The following is a 14,072-nucleotide window of genomic DNA, read 5'->3' as shown; positions in this document are numbered from 1 at the left end:
GGGATTGAGCTCAAGGGGGAGTGTTGAGATATCGAGCTCCACTCGTGATACGCTAGGGTGACCGTTGTGTATTTATGTCACCAACTTGTCAGTTTGCAGATGCGGTTGGTACACCGCCCATGAATAATAGCTACATGATAGCTATCCTTATCTACTCTAGTTCATGGCTCAGTTAGTATGCCACCTTAGTTAGTTGAGTTTGGTTTGAGACCCATATATAGGGTTCTTCTATTTCTTTGTACTTGAGTTTTTTTGGCTTACATAACTAAGAAGAGGAAAACTGTTTTCAGCCTCCACCCTTGTGTGTATTCCCCCATTGTGCAAGCAAGAAAGCTTCAAGTGAGACTCCTTCTTTCTCTCCCACAATCTTGTCACTAGCAACCTCGATACAACATCAATAAGGAAGAAGAACCGTAGGCAGAGAAAGAAGAGGCCTAAAGCTAAGGTTGCACTGAAAACTAAGAGTGCTACTACTCTGCCTCCTAGAAAGAAGGTCACTGACACAGAGTTAGAAACTGTTGACATGACAAGCTCAACACATGCATACATTAATGATGGACCGCCTGGTTAGATGGATCCAACGTCTACACTTAGCACTTCGATGGTCATTATGACTCTCACATGGCCACTGACTCATTACTTATTATATTCAGGTTGTTACACCTATTTACAGCTGGCATAGTTATAGCGCCAGTCGACTAGTGTACTCGGTTATGTATTGTTTGACTTAGTAGGCCACTTTCCTTTATGTTGTATATAATATATACTTTGTGTACATTATAAAGTGTGTGGAAGAAGAAGAAGAATCCAGAAAGATAACGTTTTGGCCTCCATCTCTCTTCTTGTCTCTTGAGTGAGCTTCTCCTTGTGTATTCTATGTCAAGATTGTGGGAGAGAAGGAAGGAGTCTCACTTGTAGCTTTCTTGCTTGCACAATAGGGGAATACACACAAGGGTGGAGGCTGAAAACAGTTTTCCTCTTCTTAGTTGTGTAAGCCAAAAACAACTCTAGTACATAGAAATAGAAGAACCCTATATATGGGTCTCAAACCAAACTCAACTAACTAAGGTGGCATACTAACTGAGCCACGAACTAGAGTAGATAAGGATAGCTGTCATCTAGCTATTATTCATGGGCGGTGTACCAACCGTATCTGCAACTGACAAGTCGGTGACATAAATGCACAACGGTCACCCTAGCATATCACGAGTGGAGCTCGATATCTTAACACTCCCCCTCGAGCTCAATCCCAATTCCTGCACACCAAGCAGGTCTCTGAACTTGCGCAGCTTCTCTGCGCCCAATGCCTTTGTAAATATATTAGCTACCTGATCCTCTGTGCTGACATAAACTAGATCAATAAGACCTAGTAAAACTCTCTCTTACACATAGTGATAATGCACCTCAATGTGCTTTGTTCTAGCATGATAGACTGGGTTATTTGCCAAGTGTATACTACTCATGTTGTCACAATAAATGACAACTGGCCCATCTGTAGACTGATGCATATCATAGAGTAGCTTATGCAACCAAGCTACCTCACATGCAGCCATTGTTGCACCCCTATACTCAGCCTCTGTGCTCGACAAGGCAACTGTAGGTTGTTTCTTGCTGCTCCAAGTGACTGCAACACTCCCAAAAGAGAACACATATCCACTGGTAGATCGTCTATCAGAAATACTACCAGCCCAATCAGCATCAGTGTATCCATGCAACTGTATCTGAACCCCAGTCTCATAAAGTAGTCCATACTGCAATGTGGACTTCACATACCTGAGTATGTATCTAGCTGCATCCAAATGCGGTTTCCTTGGAGCCTGCATAAACTGACTTACCAATCCAATATCATAGCTCAAATCTGGCCTGGTAATAGTCATATAAATCAAACTTCCTACTATGTGTCTGTACGTAGTAGGGTCTTCGAGAAGCTCACCTGTATCTGCGCTCAACTTCACATTTTGCTCCAAAGGAACTGAAATAGGCTTACAGCCTGTCATCCCATATTTGGACAGCATGTCCAATCCATACTGCCTCTGCAAGAGCCGTATCCCACTTGATGATCTAATAACCTCAATGCCCAAGAAATAACGCAGCTCTCCCAAATCCTTCATCTCAAACTTCTACTTCAATAGCATTTTCACATGAAGTATATCTTCATCACTATCACCTGTGATAATCAAATCATCAACATAAATGACAAGCAGCATAATACCTTTCTCTGTTTTTCTCACATAAAGTGAGAAATCTGCCTTGGAAATCTGAAAGCCAATAGTGACAAGATACTATCCTATCTTGTCCGACCATGCTCTAGGTGCTTGCTTCAAGCCATACAATGCTTTCTTCAACCTGCAGACAAACTCACGATGAACAACATGCACATAACCTAGTGGTTGCTCCATATATACCTCTTCTTGCAAATCACCATGCAAGAAGGCATTCTTTACATCCATCTGATGTAAAGACCATTCCTTTGATGTAGCCATAGCAATGACTGCTCTTACGATTGCCATCCTTACAACCGGACTGAATGTTTCTTCATAATCAATGCCATATGTTTGTGCATACCCCTTGACTACTAATCTTGCCTTGTATCTGTTCACAAAACCATCTGCATTATGCTTCACCTTATAAACCCACTTACAACCAATTGCATTCTTATCTTTAGGCAAAGGTACCAATTCCCATGTAGCATTTGCTTCCAAGGCATCCATTTCTTCATCCATGGCTTTCTCCCATTTTTCTTTTCCCATGGGTTGCTCAAAAGAAGTGGGTTCTGGTTCCTATATCACTTTGACCATATATGCATAGTGAATGGCTATAAATCCATCATATTTTAGCCTATCCACAGGATACCTAGCTCTGGTAGGCCTACGCAAAGTAGGTTCACTCCCAGGTGCTCTCAAAACATCCCTGGTCTTCTTTACTCCAGGTGTAACAATAGAAGGAATATCCAACTCATCATCAATGCTCTGTTCTGAGCCACTGGATTCACCATCCACATAAGAGTGACCTGCATTCACATCAAACATGGGCTAATCTACCTTCTCTTTTCCTTTTCATGATACCTGCATACCACTATTTGCATTACTTTGAGAAGATTCTCCTGATCTCAATCTGCCTATCCATGGCAAAGAATGTGAACCACTGCTAGAGGACGCTCCAGATCCACTAATATCTTGTGACTGCTGCTGTGAATTCTGTGCAGCATTACCATTTTGTGCATCTACATTATCAATCACATTTACTGGTTTATACCAACTACTCATCTCATCAAAAACAACATCTCTACTCACTGTAAACTTACGAGTAGAAGGGTTATAGCATCTATACCCTTTCTGCTACAAAGAGTAACCAATAAAGATGCACTTCTCAGCTTTTGGATCCAACTTGGATCTCAACTCATCTGGCACATGAACATAGGCAATGCAACCAAAAATTTTCAAATGAGAAATATCTGGTTTTCTACTAGTATACCTATCCTCTGGAGTCATCCCATGTATTGCTGCAGTGGGAGTCCTGTTCATTATGTAAACTACTGTAGCAACTGCCTCAGCCCAATAAAAATCTGGCATGTCTTTTTCATTGAGCATGGCACGAGATACCTCTCCAATATGCCTGTTTTTTCTTTCTGTAATTCCATTTTGCTGTGGGGTATGACTACATGAATATTGTTGCTTTATGCCATGCTCCTGCAAAAACCTTGCAAACTCATTTGAGAGGTACTCTCCCCCTCCATCTGACCTTAGGCATTTTATTTGCAGGCACGTTTCTTTTTCAACCATAGCTTTAAGAGTTTTGAAATGCCCAAAAACTTCACTTTTCTTTTTCATAAAATACACCCAAACTTTTCTGCTATAGTCATCAATAAAAGTGACAAAATAATGATAGCCTCCAAGAGATGTAGCTTTAGTAGTCCACACATCAAAGTGGATTAATTCCAATGGCTTCTTACTCTCTTGAACATGTCTAGGAAATGGTTTCCTTGCCTGTTTTCCAAACTGACAGGCTTCACATACCTTATGCATTTCTGCAACCTTGAATTTTGGCAATCCTGCAACAATATTTTGGGCCTGCATTGATTTAAGTCGCTATACATTAACATGACCAATGCATTTATGCCAGATATCAAGATCTGCAACTACACCGGTCCCATGTGCAAACATTGCTGCACTCAATTCAGGCATGTCTACATCCAATGTAAACATTCTGCCCTTCTTCTTTCCTTTTGCTATCAAGCGACCTTTATTTTTCATATCCTCAACAAAGATCCATGGGAATTAAATCTGACCTGCAAGCCCTGCTCAACCACTTGCCCAACAGAAACCAGGTTCTTGGTGATATTCGGGACATGAAATACATCTGACAGGTATTTCTTTTTCCCATCCTGCATAGACAAAGGAATATTTCCAATCTGCACAATAGGATGTGCAGTATCATCACCAATCTCCACAAATCCTGGTTTTTCCATTTTCCTTGCATCCTGCATCCATTCTACATGACCTGTCATGTGGTTTGATGCACCTGAGTCAACATACCACACATCATTACTTTCTTCTGCACTTGTCACAGAATTGGTCATGTGCTGCACCATAAACAAATGCTCATTTTTATCATCACCCTGTCTACTAGAAGATGCATAATTCCCTTGTTGCAGTTTTCCATTCATGATGTCATTTTGCTTTTTATAGCAGTCTTTAGTCATATGACCCATTTTACCACAGTAGTAGCATTCAACATTGTTGTTTGCATTTTGCCCTCTTTGCCATCCACCATGACCTCTTTGGCTCCCCCTGCCTCTAGAGTTACCATGTCCTCCTCCATAGGACTGGTTTTCTTGAGTTTGCTGCATATTCTGATTTCTATCATGGCCTCCAGATCGGCCTCCTCTACCTCTGCCTCTACCTCTTCCAGCATTTGAGTAGAAGACAGCTTCTTTTGAAGTTCCTCCTGAAGAAGATGCACCACCATTTCTCTACTCCTCAGAAATTAGAAGAGCAATCAACTCCTCAAAATCAGGAAATCTTTCACGGATGGAAATGGATGTTCGGAACTGTGCATAATCCTTTTCTAGACCATTCAAGGTCACAAAAACTAAATCATCATCTTCCACTGGCGACCCAATGGAAGCAAGTGCATCTGCAATCTTCTTCACCTTCATGTGGTAGTGATTGATGCTCATATTTTCTCTTTGCACATTATGCAACTCTTGCTTGAGCTGCATTTTCCTGGCTTGCGTATTTGTACTATACATTTTTGACAAAGTATCCCATGCCTCCTTTGGCGTACTTGCATCTTGAATATGCACAATCATAGAGTCTAAAATGCTGATAGACGGCCAGTACATAACTTTCATGGCTCTCTCATGCCATGCTTTAAATGCCTGCATTTGCTGTTGATTGGGAACGTCAGGAAGAACTAGTTCTTCTTCATTTCCTGCAACAAATTTCCAATATCCTTTTCCCATAAGGAAATTCGCCATTCTAAACTTCCATGCTTGGAAGTTGTTCTTGTCAAGATTTTCAGTGACAATCTGTGAAAGAGAATCAGACACCATTACAGAACACTGCAAAAAATTCTGTCACTACAAAGAACATAGCTTCAGCCTCACAAGGGCAGATCTGCAAAATTGACGAAAGTGGTATTTAACCACACAGTCACTTCCTAGTGACGATTTTGCATCAACAAGCAACAAGGATGATTCTGTAACTCCCAATGTATGTGCGCACAGGCATACGATGCAATTTCTACAGTAACTTTTCACGGACCTGTAGAACAGTGGTGGTCGCACAGCATAAAACTGGGCCTTTTCCTGAGTGCGTGCAGAAAACTTTCGTCTCCAAAACAGGCCCGAAAATTACCTCAAATAAAAAAAACAGGGTCACCAAGGGCTAGAGCCCTTTCCCGCAGCATATACTGCCCTCTTGCTTCACCGCGAAGGGCATCTCAACCTGAGACAATGCACTCTTGTACTTTCCGGCTGTGCTACCTGCAAAGACTTGCTCCGAAAACAGAAAAATGAAAGCAACACTGGTCCTCTTACCACAACACTGCGAACTTGGTTTGCTTTCTTGAGCTCCTTACCACGAACAAGACTCTGATACCATGTCAAGATTGTGGGAGAGAAGGAAGGAGTCTCACTTGTAGCTTTCTTGCTTGCACAATGGGGGAATACACACAAGGGTGGAGGCTGAAAATACTTTTCCTCTTCTTAATTGTGTAAGCCAAAAAGAACTCTAGTACATAGAAATAGAAGAACCCTATATATGGGTCTCAAACCAAACTCAACTAACTAAGGTGGCATACTAACTGAGCCACGAACTAGAGTAGATAAGGATAGCTGTCATCTAGCTATTATTCATGGGCGGTGTACCAATCACATCTGCAATTGACAAGTCGGTGACATAAATGCACAACGGTCACCCTGGCATATCACGAGTGGAGCTCGATATCTCAACATTCTATGTGTGTTTGGCGCAGCATCTTGAGCAAGTCCCCCACCACGTGATTTTTGACATGGTATCAGAGCTGTACCATTGATTGAGGCTGGTTTTGAAGGCTAAAGCGAAGGAGAGGAGCCAAGGATTCGAGCAAGCAAGCAACGAGTATGAAGCTCTTCCATTCTCTACTTCTTCTCTTGGACGGTGCCGGCACCAGAAGCAGGGCAAAGCAAAAATCTCAGATTGTAGTGAGATTTGGTGTGCACAAAGAGCACTGTATATTCTACAGATAAGCCCTTTAGGATTTTCACGCTACTATTTTGGCCATCCGAGGTCATCTCAGGCCTGGTTTTAGACTCGCAAGGTTATGGACAATAGTTCAAGATACCCTACAATTTTAGTTGTGTCTCCCGTATACAGGTGCACAGGTTACAGATTTCAGATCTGTAAGTTCAAAGGTGTTTATCAGAAAATAAACACAAGGTTTATCTACAAACTGGTTGTAGATTGCATGTATTATTGAGTAGATAGTGAAAAAGGATGTCTGGTATATTGTTGTGCACTACAGGTTGAGGATTGCAGAAGATTTGCTTGTTGTTTGGTATTAGTTTTGTGATAATGGCAGAGAACAGTGGAAACCCCATCATTGAGAAGCTTGACAAGAACAACTACCCTTCATGGAAGTTTCGTGTCATGAACTTCCTTATTGGAAAAGGCCTGTACGAGTTTGTTTCAGGTGAAGAAAAGGAGCTAGAGGTGAGTGATCCTCCAACTGTAGAAGAGACAAAGGCACGGAAGAAATGGAATGCAAAAGACAAAAAGGTCATGTATTGGCTGTCTGCAATAATTGACAATAATATGCTAGGATATATTAGAAATGCAGAGAATTCATATGTAGCTTGGACCATACTTGAAAGTATGTTTTCTGTAAATACAAAGACATGAAAGATTCAACTCAAGCAAGGGTTGAATACATTGAAGAAAGGGAAGATGTCTATCAATGAGTATGCACTAAAGATAAGGAGCATTGCAGATGCCTTGGCAGCGATTGATGCAATGCCCGATGATGATGATTTGGTGTCATCTATCTTGGGTTGACTTAACAATGAAAAGGCTTGGAAGTCTTTTCTAACTTCCCTATATGTCAGAAAGCCATTTCCAGATTTTGATGAGTTGGTGGTCTTCCTTATGATCTCACTGAAGAGATCAATATATAGAGTGAGACATCTAAAAAAGGTGGTGAACAGGTCCAAGCTTTCTACTCCAGTTCAGGAAGGGGACGTGGTAGGTCCTCTTTAAGAGGTCGTGGTACAGGATGTGGTAGTAACAACCAGCAAAATAGATTGAATCAGCAATTTGGCGATATGCAGGTTTCAGGAGGTCATGGTAACTTTAGAGGCAGGGGGAGCTTTAGAGGAAGAGATGGATGGTAGAATAGAGGTTCTAATAACTTTGGTATTGTTTATCACTACTGTGGGGGCAAAACAGGTCATATTGCAGCCCAATGTTATGCTAAGAAAGATGATATTCGCAGTGGTAAGTTGTAGCAAGGAAACTATGCATCGTCTTCACGGCAGAATGAAGACAAAAATGAATATCTATTTGTTATGCAGTATATGCTGAATACTGTTACAGGAAAGGGAACACATGATGATGTTTGGTATGTTGATTCAGGTGCATCCAATCATATGACCAGCCATGCAGAATGGTTTGGAGAGATGCAGGATTTGCAAAATACAGGTTATGTACAGACGGGTGATGATTCATGCCACCCAATTTCACACATTGGAAAAGTTCCCGTGTCCTTGCATGATGGTAAGACAAAGAGTCTTTCATATATATTATATATGCCATCTATTACAAAGAACTTGGTGTCAGTCAGTCAAATGGTAGAGCAAGGGATGCAAGTCAGATTTAATGCAAAGGGCTGCTTTGTAGAAGACTTCAATGACAAGTGCAAGTTGGTTGCAAAGGGGAGTAGAGTTGGACGTATGTTTACTCTAGATGCTAGAATTCCTACTATGAATGCTACTATGTACGCTAAAGGAAAAGGTATTGTTGCAGATATTGAAATTTGGCACAAACGCATTGGAAATGCAAATGTACAAAGGCTGAAATTAATGCAGTCCAAAGGGTTGGTTACAGGTTTGCCTACATTTAGAGTTGCAGAATTTCATAAGGTATGCGAAGCATGTCAGTTTGGTAAGCAGGCAAGACAACCCTTTTCACATGATAGAGATGTAAGCAGAAATATCCTTGATGTTGTGCATACAAATATTTGGGGGCCTACACAAAATGTATCTCTTGGAGGTAGTTCATACTTTGTCACATTCATTGATAATTGTTCTAGAAAGCTGTGGGTATATTTTATGAAGGAAAAGAGTGAAGCGTTTGAGCACTTTAGAACTTTCAAGGCTGCAGTTGAAAGAGAAACAGCCTTGAAAGTAAAGTGTTTGAGGTCAGATGGAGGGGGAGAGTACCTCTCGAATGAGTTCAGTGATTTTTTGAGGTCTCATGGGATAAAGAGGTAGTTCACATGCAAGTATACCCCACAGCAAAATGGTATTGCAGAAAGAAAAAATAGGCATATTGCAGAAGTTGCACAGGCATTAATGGCTGAAAAGAATATGCCCAAACATTTTTGGTCTGAGGCTGTCCATACTGCTGTCTACATTATGAATAGAACTCCCACAGTTGTAGTTCATGGGATGACTCCTAAAGAATGCTTTACTGGCAAGAAGCCTGATGTATTGCACTTGAAGGTATTTGGATGTGTTGCATATGTTCATGTACCAGATGAGCTACGGAAGAAGCTTGATCCAAAGGTAGAAAAATGTATCTTTATTGGATACTCTTTAGAGCAGAAAGGGTATTGCTGTTATAACCCTGTCACATGAAAGTTCAGAGTGAGCAGGGATGTCATCTTTGATGAAATGAGTAGTTCGTATGCATCTAGTGGTGATGCATTGGATGATGATGATGATCATGACACTCATGTGCAGGTTGAAAAGCAAGAATCATGAACTCTTAGTGGACCAGAGACATCATCTGGTAGTCCTTGGTCTGGGAGACTAAGGAGTAGCTCTACATCTTCAGGTGCATCTAGTAGCACTACAGGTAAAGACAAAGGAAAGAATAAAGTGTCAGATGGCATTGATGCAGTTCTTGATGGAGACTCCAGTGGCTCAGAGATCTTGGATGATGAGCTTGGTATTCCTTCTGTCAGGACACCAGGTGTGTAGAGAGCTCATAGTAATGTAAAGGCTCCATTGAGTGATCCGATGGTACGCAGATCTAGCAGGGTCAGATACCCTGTTAAAAGATTTGGTTGTGAAGGTTATGCAGCTCACCATTATGCTTATATGGTGAAACTAGTTGAGGATGTTGAGCCCACTTGCTTTGAGGATGTTGTTGGTCATACTCATTGGGACGCAGCAATGGATGAGGAGATGGCTACATTAGAAGCCAATAAGACTTGGGATCTAGTATCATTGCCAAAGGGAAAGAAAGCTATTGGATGTAAGTGGGTTTATAATATTAAGCACAATGTAGATGGTTCTATTAGTAGGTACAAAGCTAGGCTGGTTGCAAAAGGCTATGCCTAGACATATGGCATAGATTATGGTGAAACCTTCAGTCCAGTTACTAGGATGGCAACTGTCAGATGTGTGATTGCTTTGGCAACAGCCTAAGGTTGGAGGTTGTAGAAAATGGATGTGAAGAATGCCTTCTTGCATGGTGATTTGCAGGAAGAAGCGTATATGGATTAGCCAGCAGGTTATGAAGATTTAGAGCATCCCACGTATGTGTGTAGGTTGAAGAAGGTGCTCTATGGGCTCAAGCAAGCACCTAGAGCATGGTCTGACAAGATCAGAGAGTATCTTGTCAATATTGGCTTTTATGTTTCTGATGCTGATCACTTACTTTATGTGAGAAAGGGAGATGCAGATTTGGTCATCATAGTCATCTATGTGGATGACTTGATTATTACAGGTGATAGTGATAGTGGGATTGCTGAAGTCAGGGACTTTTTAAAGAAGAAGTTTGAGATGAAGGATTTAGGTGAGCTAAGGTACTTCCTTGGCATTGGGGTGATCAGATGTGATGATGGTATATGGCTGTCCCAAAGACAGTATGGCTTGGATATATTGTCCAAGTATGGTATGACAGCATGCAAACCACTTTCAGTCCCGTTGGAGCAGAATGTAAAGTTGAGTGCTGATGTTGGGGATGAGATAGAAGACCCTACTATGTTCAGGAGGATAGTGGGGAGTTTGATCTACATGACCATTACAAGGCCAGACTTGAGCTACGTTGTTGGTCTTGTGAGTCAATTTATGCAAGTACCTAGAAAGCCACATTTGGATGCAATCAGACACATATTGAGATATGTGAAGTCCACATTACATTATGAACTTTTCTATGAGGCAGGTATAGATGTACAGGTGCTTGGATACACAGATGCAAATTGGGCTAGTAGTATGTCTGATAGAAGATCTACCAGCGGATACATGTTCTCTCTTGGTAGTGCAGCAATTACCTGGAGCAGCAAAAACCAATCTACAGTTGCTTTGTCGAGTATAGAGGCTGAGTATAAAGGTGTTGCTGTTGTAGCATGTGAGGTAGTATGGCTGCAAAAGTTATTGGCTGATTTAGATGTGCAGGTGGAAGGTCTAGTTATCATTTATTGTGACAACATGAGCAGTATACAGTTGGCTAGGAACCCTCTGTTCCATGCCACGACAAAACATATTGAGGTACACTACCAGTTTGTGAGAGAGAATGTACTAGTAGGTGAGATTGACTTGGTGTATGTCAACACACAGGATCAGATAGCTGACATATTCATGAAGGCATTGGGTACAGAGAAGCTTCAAAAGTTTCGAAGCTTACTTGGAGTTGCAGAGATGCAGTTGAGCTTGAGGGGGAGTGTTGAGATGACAAGCTTAACACATGCATACATTAATGATGGACTACCTGGTTAGATGGGTCCACACATCTACACTTAGCAAGTCGGTGGTCATTATGACTCTCACATGGCCACTGACTCATTACTTATTATATTCGGGGTTGTTACACCTATTTACAACTGGCATAGTTATAGAGCCAGTCGACTACTATAGTCGGTTATCCATTGTTTGACTTAGTAGGCCACTTTTCTTTATATTGTATCTTATCTATACTTTGTGTACATTGTAAAGTGTGTGGAAGAAGAAGAAGAAACCAACAAGAAAACGTTTTGGCCTCCATCTCTCTTCTTGTCTCTTGAGTGAGCTTCTCCTTGTGCATTATGTGTGTGTTTGGTGCAACATCTTGAGCAAGTCCCCCCACCATGCGATTCTTGACAGAAACTTTAGCTCCTAAGGCGGCCGAAAATGGAAGTGCTAAGGTAAGGGAATACCCGCATCCAAAGTGCCAACTAGAGGCCATAGAGAAAGTGAAGGAATGGGTGAAAGAGGCCCAAGAGCACCTAAAAGACGTTGATCCCATCCTAGAGGACGAGATCGATGATCTCTCCAGCATAAGCATGTTAGTCTCACCCCCTCGACCAAAGTCGGGGGATGAGACCACACCACAAGCAGTACCGCTTAGGCCAAGTCTTGATGTTGTAGGCCCGAAAATGAGTCATGGCCATTGGCCAAGACAATCTAGATTAGGAGAGAGACGAGTAGCCAACGACCTCCTTACCACGCTAGTTACCACCCCTATGACGCTAAGTCTCGGAGACCTGCTTAAGAAGCATCCCACCCTATGGCTAGACCTAAAACAGTGGGTTGAAGGATCACCCCTATGATGCTAAGTCTCGGAGACCTGCTTAAGAAGCATCCTGCCCTATGGCTAGACCTGCTTAAGAAGCATCCCACCCTATGGCTAGACCTGAAATAGTGGGTTGAAGGATCACGAGAGCAAGATGTTGATCTGTAAGACCATGATGTAGAGACACAAATACCGACTCTAACGCTGCACTCTGTGCCAAAGTCCTTTCACGTTAATGCCTCATGGGAGGGCACCGAGATGGATGCAGTCTTACCGGTCCTAACCCTAGGTGACACAACGAGAAAGGGGATCGTAGACACGGGAGCTAGGGTTAGTGTGCTTAGCCACACAGTGCTTCATACTTGGAGAAACCCACCTGTTGAGACTACTAAGTTCAATGTCACACTATCAAATGGTATGAGAGTGAAACCATTCGCAGTGCTAAATAATTGGCCAGTGAAAATTGCAAGTGTCCAGTTCTCGATTGACTTTATAGTCATGAAGGGTGTGGACTAAAATATCCTAATAGGCCGACCTTGGATGTGCGTACCTGAAAGACCTCACTAGTCGACTTGGATGCCATCTCGGTGATGCTTAAAGGGAATGCTCAAGTCAAGAAGTCCTATGGACCCTTGACCAAGTATATTCCATGCCCAGAGGACGAGCGAGATTAGATGCATGTCCTTGCTACAATCGACCTGTCATTCTCGGATCATGAGGTATACGAGCAAGCCATCAAGACAATCGGTAAGTCTAAAGGCGCACCCTCCATACCAGTTTGCATGATGGTAGGAACCCTTCAGGGGAGACCTAAAACTGTCACCTTCCAAGTGCCAAATAACAAGAGGGAACGCGAGGAGATTCTAGAATATTTAATAGGCAAGCTAGCCGGCAATCCAACAGCAAACTTCAAACCACTCCATGATCTCTTAGATGAATCCAAGTGGAAATAGACTAGGATGCATGACTTGAACCTCATGTACAACTGGGCCCTAATCCCCGATCAAAGACAAGAGATATACCAAGACCTAGGAGATGACTAGTAGTGTAATATTCCTGCTAAAAAATATTACGTACATGCATGAGTCTCATGCAATGACGATGCTGGCACTGAATATACGGACGGTGCAATTGTACAATCTCCATTGGCATAAACGAGACCAAAGTCAATGAAACCCGCATATTTTTGTGTGAACCTCCTCTTGGGAGGAGGTCAAGAGGAAATTGAGAAGATTTATGGCAAAAAAAAATTTAATCCTTCTTTTCCCCCTAATCAAAGGCTGTGCTGGAGGAGGGGGAGTAAGGAACGGGTACGTAAGCCTTGCTGGAGATCATGGGGGGAGAAGGGCCATGCAGTTGGCCGCGTGGGAGAGAGGAGGTACCTCTCCCTACCCTATAAATACCCCCTCTATGGGGTGAGTAAGAGGGGGAGAGAAGAAGCTGAGCCGTGACGCCGCCAGTCTGAGGAGAAGTCGTGAGGAGGGTTGTGACGCTGCTAGCTACCAAGATCTTCCACCACTAATAATCCGCCATCTTTCATCGACTGGAAGTCTGCATCAGCTGTGCTGCCGCCTAAAACAGTACACCGCCAGCTGCCATATCCACTGCCTCCCTCTTCAAACACGTGGTTCTTCACGATTCCCAAAAGCTCTCAGAAGCTTCTTGGGAAGCTTCTAAAGGCCCTTGGAAAGTCCCCCCTTCTTGTGAGCTTTCTCAAGCCCTTTTCTAGTGGTTTTTATACCCACCCCCCAAGATTTAAGCCCTTTCCAAGCTTGCTTTACACCCCTTTCCCCTTGGAATTTAAGCCATTTTCTGCTTGCCCCCAAAAACCCACCTTAGGCCAGGTTTTAAAGACCCTTCCCATGGTCCACTTAAAGT

The sequence above is a fragment of the Lygodium microphyllum genome, chromosome 6 (assembly GCF_053477565.2).
Source record: "Lygodium microphyllum isolate KBCC chromosome 6, Lygodium_microphyllum_v1.1.10, whole genome shotgun sequence".
Classification (NCBI taxonomy): Eukaryota; Viridiplantae; Streptophyta; class Polypodiopsida; order Schizaeales; family Lygodiaceae; genus Lygodium; species Lygodium microphyllum.
Note: the sequence above shows the minus strand (reverse complement) of the source record.